The sequence below is a fragment of the Mauremys reevesii genome, linkage group 6 (assembly GCF_016161935.1).
Source record: "Mauremys reevesii isolate NIE-2019 linkage group 6, ASM1616193v1, whole genome shotgun sequence".
NCBI classification, from domain to species: Eukaryota; Metazoa; Chordata; order Testudines; family Geoemydidae; genus Mauremys; species Mauremys reevesii.
In genome coordinates, this window is record NC_052628.1 from 91191547 (window position 1) to 91203737 (window position 12191).

Genomic DNA, 12191 nt, shown 5'->3' on the forward strand with positions numbered 1-12191 from the left:
CAAGGAAGCAAAGTTGGAGAAACAGAAAAAGAAAAGCTTTCACATAGATTGTATTCAAAATTGGGTGATTATCCAGGAAACTCCTGGCATAGGCTACTGGGCATGGACAGCACTAATGAAATAAAATACTCTAAATTCTCCCAACTCACTCTTAATTTGTAAAAGATAGTAAGACATCCCTTGGAGATCAAGATGGAACACCCAACTGAGGAAGGGAAAAGGGCACTGCGGTTCTCCCTACAAAGTCTCCATGCTGCAGTGTCACACCTTTACACCATTTGCAACTAATTTTTTAGTGTAAAAGCTAAACTGGGAGCTGTTTTAGATTATTTAATTTGTATTTAATTTTTAAAAATGTATTGCTGGGTGAGAAACTGCTCCTGAGAGGGCAACTATGCTTCTGGGAATGGGCTGAGGGGGCAATACAACCTGTCCCAGGGGCCTGTTTTGGGGAGGTAAGTGGGATGCTGTCTTCCCAGCATCTCCTCTGCAGCCCCAGAATGCTGGGCCTGGCACCTTCTGTGTAAAAGGGTAGCATACCAAGTTGCATTAGCTCTTGCCTCTCCTGTGCTTCATCAGCTCAGCCGTGGGCTTGCTGGCTGGCTGTGTGCCAGGTACTTAAATCTGGTAGGGATTTTCCATCAAAATATTTTTTTTCAACGGAAAATGCATGTTTCTGCAAAATCAAAGATTTTTGCCTAGATGATTGTTTCCCTGACTCAAAATGCAATATTTCTCCATTTGGGTCAGTCAGCTGAATCCAAATTGAAATATTTAGTTTTGGGTCAGTTCCATATTAATCTGTGCCTGCATCAGCTGCTGCAGTGCCTCATGGGCATTGTAGTTTGGGTGCTTCAGGCTCCTGTTCTTCTCTATAGGCTGGGCAGGGAGCATGGCCCATCTCCCATGATGCATCATGGACTCCCATAGGTTGAACTGACACAATGTATCATGGGAGTCATATGGTCAGCATCATGTGAAATGTCTGGCAAGGGAGCCCAGCCATAGAGGAAAATGGGAACATGAGGCACTATGGCAGCTCATGGGGACGTAGATTAATGTTAGACTGAGCCAAAATGAAATCTGGCAATTTGGGAATGTCTAAATGAAACTTCAGTTAGAAAACTCAGAATTTTCTGTCCACAAAATAATTTGATGTTTCCGATTTGGAACAAAAACAGATTTCAAAATACTGGAATTTTCTGCAGAATTCTGACTTTCAAAAAGCTCTACCAGGTACGCTGCAAGAGGACTTGCATTGACTGCTATGCATCTCATGTGACGCTCACACATGCACATTCCCACAGCCCAGGCTAAGGGCTTGTCTAGGCTTGGAGTTATTCAGGAATAGCCACTGCTCTTTAAATACACACCTTACTATAATATGAATTAACTTTCAAATGTAGACAAATTCTAAATGTCATGCAACTGCAGCTTAAGACCTCCAGAAGCTTCTGTGGTGCCTTTTGGACCTGAGCAAGGAAGGAGCAGCCATGAGGAGTAGGCCGGCAATGGTGGAAGCAGGAAGTGGCAACAGTAGAGACGGAAGGTAAGATGGGGACAGTTCTGGCCCAGGCTTCCCTCCACAGCAACCTCCCAATCCCACCCACATCAAGTCCCAGCTTTCCATCAGCCCTTAGCCAGCATCTACCCTCATGCTCCACACAGCCACCCCATCTTCCCCTACACACACACCCCACAAGCTCAGCAGTTCCTAGCTTCTGTCCCCTCTTGACACAGCCTGTAAATTAAACTCCTAGTTACTGCCCCCCACGACCTTCACCCACTCAGCCCTTTCAACAATCCCCAGCCACTCCATCTTCAACCCTCCCAACACCCACCTACGCCCCAGACACTCTTCAGCACCCACCTAACTGCCAGGTTTCTGCAGCATGATGACCTATGCCCACCATTGCACGGGGCAGGGTGTATTCACCTTAAACTGAAGTTTATGGTCTTATACAAATTATGTAATAGGGTTTTTCATGCTTGCAAATAATTTCCATACATTGTTATACATAGACCTGCACAATACTTGGCAGCTATGGCATATTGCTCATTTGTGGGAGGAGGGAGGCATCTGCCAAACTTAAGACCCTCCTATGGGACCTGGAGAAAAGAACTCTGCAGGTAAGTTGGAGGGAGACATGAGATAAGTTTTGTTGAGGGGTGGAAAAAGCAGAGGATTGGTTTATCTGGAGGTGAACATGGGAATGGTCACAGAAGATGGAAAGGGGTCTTGGGAAAGAACAGGATGAGGTTGAGGTAACAGGACACAGTGAGCACAAAGGAAGCCTCAAGGAACAGATGATGTAGCATGGAATAACATGGAAGAGTTAAGGAAAGGGAGCCAGGATGGGGTTAGAGACAGGAATGAGTGAAATTAAAAGGGGAAGAGAAAGTCAGAAAATTAGAGAGGGAGCATGGAAAAGAAAACGGGCTGTCTGTAGGGAAAAGCAGCCTGGGAAATTAGATAATGAAGGAAGGAAAGAGAAATAGGAAGAACAAAAAACAAGAGAAACACTATGATGTTTGTTTAGGTTATTTAACAAACATTTGTGGCAAAATATCAAGTCATGGCGTGATGGTCAGAGGGACTTTGGGAGACCTGATCGTGTGTGAGAGGTGGGCATGAGAGTCTAGTGTTCCAACAGAAAAAAAAAAGATACTGAGAAATTTTCCATTTTCCCACCTCCGTCTGCTGGAAGGAGAAAACATTAGCTGCTTTCTGGGATTGCAATAGAGGGTCTAAGAGCAAACTGATTAGTAAGTAAGAAAATACCCTGATGTGACGAAGTGGGAATGTTCTTAATGTTTTCTCTGAATACTGTGTTGGTACCTCAGTTTCCCCTATGCATTTCTTAGGTTTCTAGGTGGGAGGATCAGGGTGTATGATTGTTGCAGAGCCCAAGAAGGCCCCTGTGATAGTGTCTGCACAGAGAATGCCTGGCACTCTGTCTCCTGGCAACTGATGGCCTGGGCCCCTTCTCTGCAAAGATGCCAGCTGATGGTGTTGGAGAACAAAGAGATCAGGTGACCTCCTGGCCCGGGAAAGAGACAAAGGCCAGAGAGGAGGGGCTGGAGAATTTCAGTTTGGAGCTGGCTGGGAAAATAGAGGGGAGCCCAGACGGGACTCTGGCCTCCCTGGGGTCCTCCAAGATGGACTTAAGTGAGGGGGTCCTGTTGTCTGTACCTGCAAGACCGGTTTGGACTGTGTTCCTGTCATCTAAATAAACCTGTTTTACTGGCTGGCCGAGAGTCACGGTGAATCGCAGAAAGCTGGGGATACATGGCCTTGTCTCCCCCAAACTCCGTGACACCTCCATCCTCCTCTAATAATTTCAGTTTTATTTTAAAAGCTTTGGATTGTGAACACTAACGTTAGAGTTTTTCTGCTTGTTCCAGTCTCATCTCCATTAGCACTTGGGTCTCACGCAGTCTCAGTCACAGACAAGATGGCTGTGAGAGGCAGGAAGATTGAGCAATGCCAAATGTATTTGTAACTAAAATGACAGGCTCCATTGCACAGGGTACTCACAGTAAGAAGCGATTCCCGGCTTATCAACAGTGATTTGACTGGATTGAGACAACGTGGTGGAGTTTTCTTTGAACAGACTAATCTAATATGCAGTAAAATTTTTAGATTTTCCTAACAGTTTTTTAAAAGGATGGAAAGAGTAACAAGTGTAGGTGGACTGGGTTCTTTGGCCCATTTTCTCTCCCATTTCCTAATGTTAGCTCCCACTTTGCAAAGAAAGTTCATTTTTCTTCCCACATCCATTACATTAAATACCCCAGAGGAAAAGAACAATTAGACATAAATATGATAACGCTAAATTTTGTACCAAATCTTCAACTGTTATAAATTAGCATCGTTCCATTTAAGCTAATGTACATCATCTGAGGATCTGGCAAATTACCTTTTAAATGTTAGTACTGTACTTACCCTTCTGTTTCAGTTCATAACAAGAAAGATCTCAAACCAAATCTCCATCTCCAAGCATCCTGAGCTTTGAAAAGTTTGTATCCTGCTCTGAACTTTGGAATTTGGGTCCACTCTGGAAAGGTCAGTCAGTGTACAGGTTAAGTATTTTTTGTTTGCTTTTCAAACAAAAGAAACTATAGTTTCCCTTCTCCATCATTCCTGGTTACTCATTTGTTAATTCTGAGGTGTGCAAAAATACAGGATTGTTTGATGGTGACAATAGGTTTTTTGTTTGTTACACAAAATCTACTTGAGCAAGGGGAGATGTCTTTTTTTTTTTTAGAAGGCACATTATACTAGTTTGTAATTCAGAAACAGGTGGAAAAAGGTATAGTAAATCATACCAACCTGACCATCTCCTTTTTAGCATAATAATTAAAACCCACTAAAAGTCTTTTAATATTTTGCTTTCCATTTAGTTCTATTTTGTTCTCCACAAAGGTTTCTCAGTTCCATGAGATTTAAGCATTTGTTTGCTTTTAATATGAAATCTACTACTTCAGGGCTTCTGAAATAGTCATTTCCTCTAGCTCAAACACATTGAGACATTTAAAAATGGCAGAGATGTTTTCTTTTGCTGCAGATGGGCAATTGTTACATTGAACAAATAATGAAATATAACAGTAACAGGAAGGTAAAGGGAATTGTAAGAAAATTGCAGGCTGATGACAGCTCTCAGTCCATTACCATAAATGTGTCTGAGCAAATCAACAGACACTCAACAACTTATTTTGTCAATAAGTATGAACGCTTGGGCTCTTATGTTTCTGGTGTTTGTGAGGACTGAAGACAATTGGAATGTCATATTTTCTTTATAAATTTATGTAACTTTTTTTTTCATTTTGCATAGTGTCTTTAAAGATACTCTGAGCAATAGTAGATCAGTTTATCAACAGCCATAAGGGGAAAGGGAACTGCATTCATCATGTAGAAGTATGAGGATGCTCTAAATAGACATAATGACCACGCAAGTGGACATCAAAATCCTCATTTGCTCGCTTTAACCATGGACTACCTTGTTCTCAGAACAAATACTCTCACCTATTTGGAGTTAAGCCTATGCTTTTTCTGCCCCAGGTGCTCTTGAAAATTAAACAAACCATCAGTACCAAGGGATAGGATGATGATCATATTACTGGTTCTGGATTAGCCCAGAAAACTATGCATACTTTGAAACTTCTAACTCTGGGCTCTGTCCTTGTTCAGACCAAATAGGCGATGGACTAAGTACAAAGAAAACCCCACCAACTTTTAAGTGTTACCCTTGATGGTCCCCTCAATAAACCCTCCTCTCAACATCTCCTGCACAAGGATCCTAGTTGCCCCCATGTTTTGGCCTGTTCAAATGACCATGCTCAAAAAAGTCATACAGGAATGGAACAGGTGCCAACCACAATGGTGCATGAATATCTGGAAATCCATCACTGCCCATTGACTGTTTCTTCAGGGTTAGCACTTAGATAATGGAAAACTTCTAGCTTTAATTTTGGAGGGTCTACATAAAGACCAGGATTGTGCTGCCTTGAGGGCCAGGCCTCTGTGGTCAGGGCTCCAAGATTATAATATAGATAAATTGTCCATAGGGTAGGAGCTCTTATGGAGAGAGATGGATGCTTTGAAGGCTGCAACCAAGCTAAAACCAAGGTGGCTTTCTCTGGCCCTTCAGACTTCCCCTTATTGCTCTCATAACCCTCTCTTTGAGCTTTTAAAAAGAGGCTTTTTGAGAGCAGCCTGCCCTCATAACAATTTTCCTGGCTAGAAGGCTGAAGGAATTCGTGGCCATCAGGAACCGCTACCTAGTCTTTCAGCAAAACAAAGTAGTGATCAAGATAATACCTCATTTTTCTTCGATAAATCCTTCTCCTTATCTTATGGCCAAGGATGTCTCTTCTTTCTCCTTCTGCTTCTCCCCACAAACCCTGAAGGAGCAGAAAGTGCATATTCTGGATATAAAAAAGGGCCTTGTATATCTAACTGAAAAGCCCCTAAATTATGGGAAATGGTGTAATCTTTTGTCCTCTACAGCTGAGCTGAGATGGAGGCTAAAACCTCAATGGCCTACTGAGCTCTGGAGTGCTCAGAGCAAAGAAGTTCCCACTACCACTGGAGCACTTGAAGCTGTTGAAGATAAGGAGGCTTGCCGACTTTCCATTGGATATAAGTGCTATGAGTCATTCCCAGCAAGGAGGAAAACAAACTGAGATAAGTCTGAGTGGGGACAGAGGGACCCACCTGCAACACCGTCCAAAGCCTCAGCATAGGGAAAGTCCCATACTTTATAGGGATGCTGGCAATGGATAGCTGGGGCATGGGGAAAGTCCAAGGAAGGTGTCCAGGAAAGAGAAGAATTGGGGACGTCTTCATCACCAACACAAGCAGTATCCGATGGCCCCAGCCTAGAGGTTTGTTTAGGCCTCAGGTCATCCCACCAGTGTCACAGAAGTATTTTAATGGGCTTCAAGTGTGTGGGAATCTGGACCCACCTGCTAGAACTTCCCTTCCTGCTTCCAGTCCCACTAGTCCTCCTCACTATGGGCTTGTCTACTCACAGTTTTGGTACTGCTTTAACTATGGTGGTTTGACACTGGCATAGCTGAAGTGGTACAATCCCTAATGTGGATGCAGTTATACTTGTATAAAAGTGCTTTATCCTGGAATAGTTTATTCCCATAAAGTTTGTAGGGATAAGCTATACCGGTATAAGCATCTTTATACCACTGTAAGAGCATCTACACTCGGGGTTGTACCACTTCAACTATTTTGGTTTAAAAAAATGCATCCCTAAGGGCATGTCTACACTACGAAATTAAGTTGATTTTATAGAAGTCGATCTTTAGAAAGTGATTTTATACAGTTGATTGTATATGTCCCCACTAAGCGCAGTAGGTCAGCGGAGTGCGTCCTCAATACCGTGGCTAACATCGACTCACACAGTGGTGCACTGTGGGTAGCTATCCCACAGTCCCTGCTGCCCATTGGAATTCTGGGTTAAGCTCCCAATGCCTGATGGTGCAAAAACATTGTTGTGGGTGGTTTTGGATACATGTTATCAGTCTTCCCTCCCTCCCTCCTTGAAAGCAACAGCAAACAATTGTTTAGCACCTTTTTTCCTGGGTTATCCATGCAGATGCCATAGCATGGCAAGCATGGAACCTGCTCAGCTGTGCACTGCTGTTGTGAGCATTGTAAACACCTCGTGCATTATCTTGCAGTGTATGCAGAGCCTGGTTAGGAGCCGCCAGCACGAGGACGATTGTAAGGAGGACATGGACACAGACGTTTCTGAAAGCATGGGATGTGGCAATTGGGATATTATGGCAGCTTTGGGGCAGGTTGAAACAGTATGTCAAGGTGTCATCCCCACTCTGAACTTTAGGGTACAGATGTGGGGACCTGCATGAGATAACCCCTAAGCTTATTTACCAGCTTAGATCTAGTAGCTGCCACCACCAAATAGTTTAAACAAATGTTTATTGGAGAGTCATTTGGAAACTCTATCTTCCCCCCAAATATTTCCCCAGTCTTTATCCCCCTTTTCCTGGCAGGATTGAGACTGATTCACCTCCCACCAATTCCTGGTGAGCCCAGATCCAAAAAACCTTTGGATCTTAAAACAAGGAAAAATCAATCAGGTTCTTAATAGAAGACTTTTAATTAAAGAAAGGGTGAAAGGAATACCTCTGTGAAATTAGCATGCAAGCTACTCTCACAGACAACAGATTAAAAACACAGAGAATGTCCCTCTGGGCAAAAACTTAGTTACACAAAAGAAACCCAATTTGATTCTCCCTCTTATGCAAAAGAAGTCACAAAATAAAATAAAAATAATCTAATACATTCCTTCTCTAAATACTTACTACTTTTAAGAAATGTTAGATGGCTGATTCCTGGATCCTTCACTCCAGCACAAATTTACTGAACAGACAAAAGACTGATTTCCCTCCTCCCTCTTTGAAAACATCCTGTCCCCCCCATTGGTTCCTCTGGTCAGGTGTCAGCTAGGCTATGTGAACTTCTTAACCCTTTACAGGTAAAAGAGGAATTAACCCTTACCTGTCTATGATTCTGGGCCTGGCAAACAAGCACAGACTGGTGGGACCACATAGTGTTGCAGGTATGGGATGATTCCCAGTGGCTGCAAAACTTTCGCATGCGTAAGGCCACTTTCATGGAACTTTGTGAGTTGCTTTCCCACACCCTGAAGTGCAGGAATACCAAGATGAGAGCAGCCCTGGCAGTTGAGAAGCAAGTGGCAATAGCCCTGTGGAAGCTTGCAATGCCTGACTGCTACCGGTCAGTCGGGAATCAATTTGGAGCGGGCAAATCTACCGTGGGGGCTGTTGTGATCCAAGTAGCCAAGACAATCAATAACCTGCTAACAAGGGTAGTGACTCTGGGAAATGTGCAGGTCATAGTGGATGGCTTTGCTGCAATGGGGTTCCCTAACTGTGGTGGGGCGATAGATGGAACACATGTCCCTATCTTGGCACCGGACCACCTTGCCAAACAGTACATAAACCACAAGGGGTACTTCTCAATGGTGCTGCAAGCACTGGTGGATCACAAGGGACTTTTCACTGACATCAATGTGGGATGGTCGGGAAAGGTGCATGACGGTTGCATCTTTCGGAACTCCATGCTGTTAGAAAAGCTGCAAGAAGGGACTTTCTTCCCAGACCAGAAAATTACCATTGGGGATGTTGAAATACCAAGAGTTATCCTTGAAGACCCAGCCTACCCCTTGCTCCCATGGCTCATGAAGCTGTACACAGGCAGCCTGGACAGAAGTACGGAGCAGTTCAACTATAGGCTGAGCAAGTGCAGAATAGTGCCTTTGGACGTTTAAAAGGGAATTGGTGCTGTTTGCTGAGTAGGTTAGACCTCAGCGCAACCAATATTCCCACTGTTATTGCTGCTTGCTGTGTGCCAGGCAGCCAATTTTGAACAGCCAGACACCAGGACAATTAGAAGAACACAGTTAGGTGCGCTGTGCATCAGAGAGGCTTTGAAAAACAGTTTCATGACTGGACAGGCTACGGTGTGACAGTTGTGTGTGTTTGTCCTTGATGCAAAACTGCCCCCTTTGTTGAATGTACTTCCCTGCAAGCCAATCCCCCTCTCCACTTCGACCACAGCTGGCAAAGGAAATAAAGTCCCTATTGTTTTGAATCCATTCATTTATTCTTTATTAAAAAAAAATTGAGATCACTGATGAGGTAGCCCAGGTTGGGTGGGGGAGGAGGGAAGGAGAAGGCCACATTGCTTATTATAGCCACACTACAAATCAAAGCTGTTTGAATGACAGCCTTCTGTTGCTTAGGCCATCCCCTGGAGTTGAGTGGCTGGGTGCCCAGAGCCTCTCCCCCACCATGTTCTTGGGCGTCTGGGGGAGGAGGATATGGAACTTGGCGAGGAGGGCAGGTGGTTACACAATGGATGCAGTGGGGGTCTGTGCTCTAGTTGCCTTTCCTGCAGCTCCACCAGATGCCTGATCATGTCTGTTTGCTCCCCCATTCGCCTCAGCATCTCCTCCTGCGTGTTCCAATCATGCTCACTGTACACTTGCCTGGCCTCTGCCACCGAATGCCTCCATGCATTCAGCTGTGCCCTATCAGTGTGGGAGGACTGCATGAGCTCTGAAAACATGTCATCGCGAGTGCGTTTTTTTTGCCTTCTAATCTGCGATAACCTCAGGGACGGAGTTGATACAGGGAGCATAGAAACATTTTCATCTGCAGGGGGGATAAAAAGGAAGAGTACAATTTAAGAAGATACATTTCTGAGAACAAAAGGGAGACTCTTTCACAGTGAATCAAGCAATTCACAGCAGACAGCACATGTGTTTTAGGTATGTAAGCAGAGTCAGGATGAGCTTTACCCTGACTTCTGGTGGTGAACTGTGGCAAGTTGTGGAAAAGAACTTCAGGGGCTGGTCTTGTTTGCATAGGCACACCCACCCCACCTAGCATGAGCCCACAGCCGCCCAAATGGTCACTTTGGCTGCTGAGGGATCCCCAGTTTATCTGTTATTGGGGCAGGAAGAATAAAGTGTTGTTACCCTGATCTATGTGAATCAAGACCAGTGGAACTGTTTTATGACAGAGGGACTCACCATCAACTATGTAGCACTCTCTAGACAAGGGACATAGGTTCCAAAACCCCGTGAATTGAGAGAGAGGCTGGGGACAGGTATTTGTACCTGATGGTATAGGCCCCTTTTGGGGGCCTGAAACACCAATTGCACCATCTCCTCTCTCCACTATTGAATATCAGAGCTAAATTTGATTCTATCAAGAGTCTAGTTACAGGCTGTTGTGCTGAATTCACTTTGGGCCAATGGTGCACCAGCACTGGGGCTCCCCTACTACAAGCTGAAATCACTAAAGAGCTAAAATTCTAAGAGCTGAGATCACTGAGTGCTGTGTTAACTAGTGGGGGAGCCTGAAGATGTATTGCTAAGCAGCTGGCAGAGTGGAGCAGTTTGCGGGACAGTTGGAGCGGCCCATGGGACAGCGAGTGGAGTGAAGTGGGGCAGAGCGGCTCACAGGATGGATGGTGGAGTGGAGCGGCTCGTGGTGAAGGCGGCAGCAGAACCCCACGGAGAGGCGGGGCAGTCAGCCTCAGACCACGTAAGGTGCCCCTTAACACCCCCCACACCCTTCTCCCCCTCCCATTTCCACCCAGGCTGGGGGAGGTAAAACTCTGCAGATAAACTTTTGAACTCGGGGGCTGCACTGACCAGACTTTCTGACAGACACTTTCGGGTTGTTGGACTTTTGTGACTTTGGGGTGATCTTTTGGGTGGTTGGACTTAAGACCCTGAGGGGAAAGGGATACTGCCAAACTTACTTGGGGGTGGGTCTTTTGCTCATGGTTTGTGTTATGAATCCTGTTTTTGGTGTTTCCCCAACATAATGCTTCATTGTTTCCCTCCTTTATTAAAAGGATTTTGCTACACTCAGACTCCGTACTTGCAAGAGGGGAAGTATTGCCTCCTAGAGGCGCCCGGGGGGTGGTATGTAATTGTCCCAGGACACTGGGTGGGGGCTCGAGCCACTTTTGCATTATGTTATTGAAATGGAATCCCTGGATACTGAACCCGGCCATTGTTGCTGCCAACTCAGATGGGCAGAAGGGTTACAGGTACAAGCTTACATTTTGCCTTTTATATTGAGTGCCTGCCGTTATAGTGACACATCACACACGGCTGGGCAACAGAATTTGGTTTCCCGGCAGCCATGGTAAGCCAAGGGATACATGGGGTTGGCTTCTTCCGCCTTCATAACATGTGGGAATGGTTTCAGACTGCAGCACCCTCCTTTCCCATAGCAAGCAATGCTGGTTGGGTTTGCCATTTAAAAGGAGGGGCTGCAGTTTTGCGGTGGATGTGCAGCACACCCCTCGACCTACCGCATGGCTATTCTCCAGGATGATCCCTTTTAGCCAAGCACAAACAGCCCAGCATGAATCGGCTGCTTTTACTGTTCCCTTACAAAAATTCCCCTGTTTCAACCAGGTGACCATGAATGCTATCACTCTCCTGAGGCTGACACAGACAAAGACAAAGACCAAATGTTGCATGAATGTGACCAAAACCCAGGACCATTCACTGCCATGCTTTGTGCTGCAATGATTCCAGACTACTTGCTACTGGCTTGGCGTGGTAAAGTGTCCTGCCGTACTGGGCAAATTAAAGGAGCTCTCCCCAGAAACCTGCAAAGGCTTTCAGAGTACCTCCAGGAGAACTCATGGAGATGTCCCTGGCAGATTCCTGCTCCATCCCCAGACATGTTAACAGACTTTTCCAGTAGCTGTACTGGCCGCGAATGTATCCCAATTCTTCAGGGCAAATCAAACATTAAACACAATTGTTTTAACCCCTGTAGTGTAGCTACAAATGTGCACTCACCAGAGGTGCCTTTTCCGCCTTCAGGGTCCGGGAACAATTCACTCTGGGAGGTTATTGGCTCCACGGTGATGAAAAGGTCCTGGCTGCCTGGGAGAACAGATTCTCCACTTGCCTGCTGTGCATTCTCCTCCTCCTCCTCCTCCTCCTCTTCCTCATCCACAAAATCCTCCTTGTGTTGCGTGAGACTCCCCCCTTGCAGGTGTCCACGGACAGTGGTGGGATAGTGGTAGGGTACCCCCCTAGAATGGCATGCAGCTGATCACAGAAGCGGCATGTATGGGGCTCTGTTCCGGAGCG

At 45.4% G+C, this 12191-nt stretch overlaps 1 long non-coding RNA gene across 3 annotated transcripts in view; it reads left to right on the plus strand.

The window, feature by feature from the left end:
• Positions 1-1211: 1211 nt before the first annotated feature.
• LOC120408147 overlaps positions 1212-12191 on the plus strand; it is a 41467-nt gene continuing 30487 nt past the window's right edge. For all 3 annotated transcript variants that reach the window (XR_005600461.1, XR_005600456.1, XR_005600458.1), the window contains exons 1-2: positions 1212-1549; positions 3960-4066. This is a non-coding gene — a long non-coding RNA (uncharacterized LOC120408147). The remainder of the gene's footprint in view (positions 1550-3959; positions 4067-12191) is intronic.